Source organism: Frankliniella occidentalis, unplaced genomic scaffold (genome assembly GCF_000697945.3).
Source record: "Frankliniella occidentalis isolate FOCC.00 unplaced genomic scaffold, Focc_3.1 Scaffold70, whole genome shotgun sequence".
Classification (NCBI taxonomy): Eukaryota; Metazoa; Arthropoda; class Insecta; order Thysanoptera; family Thripidae; genus Frankliniella; species Frankliniella occidentalis.
Window position 1 is genome coordinate 124174 of NW_026267200.1, and position 4177 is coordinate 128350.

General features: G+C 38.8%; 1 long non-coding RNA gene across 1 annotated transcript; it reads left to right on the forward strand.

Annotated features, from left to right (window-relative positions):
• Nucleotides 1-656: 656 nt before the first annotated feature.
• Nucleotides 657-1104, forward strand: LOC127749618 (uncharacterized). Its single transcript, XR_008011240.1, has 3 exons — nucleotides 657-803; nucleotides 877-943; nucleotides 1008-1104. It is a non-coding gene; the product is annotated as an uncharacterized LOC127749618 (long non-coding RNA).
• Nucleotides 1105-4177: the final 3073 nt, after the last annotated feature.

A 4177-nucleotide genomic window follows, 5' to 3' on the forward strand; every position in this document is an offset into this window, starting at 1 on the left:
TGATAAGATGTGTATCGAAGCCATACGTTTCCGTTTTATCGAAAAGGGGGCCGTCTTTGAGTGTGTGTGTTGTTTGGAATTTCTGTCTTGAGTCCGAGTCAGGGTGATCGTTTTGTTGACTTTAAATGTGAGTGGAGATTATTCCTATTAGTTGCGTTATTTTTCTGAATTCCAAAAGTCGAACGCATCTATTACAGTCGTCGTAACGGGTTAACTTTCAGGCATAGTCTGAATAAAATTATTTAACAAATAGTGGCCATGTGGTTTGAAAGGTTTACAATGCTGCTGTTGCTAGTCTGAATTGCATTTATTTTGTTGTATTTAAATGGGATGTAGCAGACTTGGAAAATGTTCGTGGAACATTTTTGCCTGTTGACATTTTGTTTTGTATGTGACATGGTCACATGACCTTGTATAGTAACATAACTTTGTAGCTCATGTGGAATGTTGTAATGTTTTTCGGTTTCAGGTAAGGTTGGATATAAACTACATGATGGAAGGCAATGGTAATCACTTCCCTTATATTAGATTAGCAAATTTGCAGGCCAATAAGGCATACAAAATAGTAAAGATGCTTCCTGTCCCTCACTGGGAATTGGGACAGGGTGAGTTAGTGTATTTCCTGGGAAATCACCTACAGCAGGAGAGATGGAAGACTCAACTTCCATTCCAGTTTTTATCTTCATTATTGCCTGATGACATTGAAATAGTCAGGTCACATGTGATGTCAAACAAGAATCCATACCTTGTATTTCGTGAAATCCGTGTTGATAAATCTTTGTGGATGGATTTAATAGAAAAAAGTAAGATTTTTGATCTTTTATAATGTTTTAATGATACATTTCTTATCAACTAACCATTGTTTTCTGTAAATAGATAGTGAAGTAATTCCATATATAGAAATGTTGCACGAACAGTGGAGGGATGTGCCAGCTCTCGCAAGGTAATGTTTTGTCAGTACGGTATTTTATGTCATTGGAACGAAATATTAACTGCTTTCATTTTAGTTTCAGTTCATATTGAGGACCAGAGAATGAAATTCATATAAAGTTGCAAGGAATCAAAATGGAAGATGAAGTTTGTGTTGGAAGTGTGAATGATTCATGTAGGATGTATTGTAATTTGGTTTTATTCTAAAAACATACTTTTACTGTCTCTTATTGTAATTTATATTCATTGTATTTTTGTATTTTAATTTTTTTACTTGGATGTGATGTGTTTTAAGTTGCATTAAAGTAAAGAAATGTCATCAATTATTTTCTGGTGGATCATTCATTAATAATCCCTAAATAATTCTTAAATTGAAAGAAACTCAAAATTTCTCTTTCATGATTCTTATTTCTGGTCAAATTTTATGAACAATGGGAACAATGCCTCTGAAATAATGGATTGTTCTCATGGACTACAGTTCACAATATACTAACAATATTATCACTACGACCAGCCCTGACTTTTAAGTAATAGATTGCAATTGCAGGGGCTTCACATCGTTGAATCCCTTAACACGGTGAATACCGACCCATTAGATCCGCCTTTTAACTCCGTCCGCCTTTTGTGGGAGAGGAGATTGAGTGTCAGAGTTTTGTAAATTTGAGTCCTACGGAATAGGTGGGTGGGGATTGTTCATTTTAATTCTGCAGGCATGTGGGGGGTGGTGGGGTTGTGTTAATGGTTTTTATGTGGGGTTGGGAATGGAGTGTGTGAGGATGTGTTGAGGGATTTCTTGTGAGGATATTTTGGTGGATAGTTGGGTATTGGTGATTTTTGCTGGTATAGGTTTGGGTGGGAGAAGTTGTGGGGTTTAAGGGAAATTATTGGGACTTTTATTGATTCTTTGGGTAATGTTTGTTTATTGTTGGCATGAGTATTTTTATAAGTGAGGGGGTTTTCTTTGGTTGTTGGATAAGCATTTTATTAATTTTTTTGTACATTTGTTTGAGCTGGAGTTAACTAATGGCATTTTGTAGTATCTAGTGGTCCTTTGTATGCTTAAGTAAATGCCTTTGTTATGTTTGTGGCTTCGAGTTGTGCTATCCATTCATTTCTTCTTTTGATGGAATCTTTGGAGTTGAGGAGATGTATTCTTTGGAAGGGGAATGAGTGGAGCATGATCCCAGATAAGGTTTTTACCCTGGACAGTGCAACGTAAGTTATTCCGGGTGACATTTCTTTTAAACCAATGTCTATGACTGCTTTTTGCAAAGTCAAGCCCTGAGATTGATGAATTGAACAGGCAAATGACAGTGTGATAGGGAATTGTGTCCTCGTACAAGCATCACCTGCCTTACTTGTCCATGACTTTGTAAGTGACTGTATGGGAACAGTTTTTAGGTCATTGTCAAGATATGGACCAGTGTATGAGTCAAATTTGCATATCAGTACATCAGGTGGGTCAATTTGGGGGTTGGCAACTTCTCTGTACAAAATGTCTACAATTTCTCCCATTGCGCCATTGACCAGACCTTTCTCTGTCCACAGGTTGCTTTTCAGCATAATTTTTGCTCCTTTTGCTAAGTGCAGGACAGGAAACAAACCTTCAGCATCATCTCTTGTTCCCCGAGCTGCTTCATTGCAATTATGTAAAGCTGGTATTCTTGCTATTGGTTCTTGTTGACCATTGGTGGTTTTCATACTTATAAGTTTTTCCTTGTTGTGTTTGAGGACTTCTAGTCTTGTTGGGTAGAGGTGAATTGCATCTTTAAAAGTTTCTACCAGTAAGTTAACAAGTGAGGTTGTTGCTCACCTGTTTCAATTTGCAGATACACACTTTATCTATACGTACGCCAGACCACGTCTCGCGTAACAGGCATCGCGATATCTCACGAAACACTGTTACGCTGCGACGCGCCTGGCGCACATATAGCTAGGCATATACAATTTTTCGAAATGAAGTATTTTTAATTGAGTATAGTTAATCGAAAATTGGATCATTTTCACCTCATTTTTGTCAAGAAATGCCCCCTACCACCTAAACGGTACGAGATGGAGACAAACGGACGAAATTTACGTTCGTATGACTCTTTTTTTGACGAGTTACCCCTTAGGAACCCATAGAAAATATTTGATAAAAATTAATTTTGCGACCTGTAGTTTTTGATTTTTTTTACAAAGCCAATTTTTGAGCTAGAATGCTCATCTTCGAACTCGATCTGTCTTTTTATGATTCAAAATGACCCTGAAATTTAGAGATCGCTATCTCAATTCATTGCCGAGTTATCGTGCGGACAAACAAACAAACACACAAACAAACAAACACACAAACAAACCCACAAACAGAATGGAACTCTTTCGGTCAGTGGAGTAATGGGCTTCGCTAATCGCTCAGCCAATGAACATGTGTAGAATTCTCGTAACAGTCAGATGGGCCACGCACGCTTTATTGGGCCTGCTTGCGGTTTTGGCTTTGATTATAAACGCCAGTTTTGCTTACCTATCTGGACAATTGCCTCTTATTCCACACTTCCATTTTTTCGACCAGCAGATAATACGGCAAGAGACAAAACTGGACACGATTCTTCTCAGACGGAAAGCACAATGTTGCAACGTGCAAGTTGCAACCAACACTGTAGTAGCGGTAGCGGTAGCACGGCGAGAGCGTCACCAGCTCAGCCAACCAAAGACAAATAAATACGCCAGCTTAGACCAATAAAAAAATACCAAACTATATATTACTTGAAACTAGTGTTAAATTTTTTGATTTTTAAATTTAATTTTGTACTGGGATTCAAAACTGCTCGACAAATATAAACAATCCTGAGAATAACCACTCCGTCTACTGATGTATTGCTCTAGTCAGCTCAGCTGTTGTGTGTGTCTGCCAATAATGTATCGTCACATGTCATCTACAGTTCAATAAACCTTCACATCCGTTCCGGATGTTGTCCTGTCAACTTGTGTCTACCCGATTATTTCTCCACCATATCTGATAGTTATTTATCAATCTTTCACTAAATATAACTAGCTATATGTACGCCAGACCACGTCTCGCGTAACAGGCTTCGCGATATCTCATGAAACACTGTTACGCTGCGACGCGCCTGGCGCACATATGGCTAGGCCTGCGGCGCTGACACCCGAGACGAGTTAATAGGATATTTCAATGGAGCGCTGCCCGGAACTAAGAAGAACAAAACCGGATACAGAGAGCGGTGGTGGGGGTGGGCGCGCGGAGGAGCGG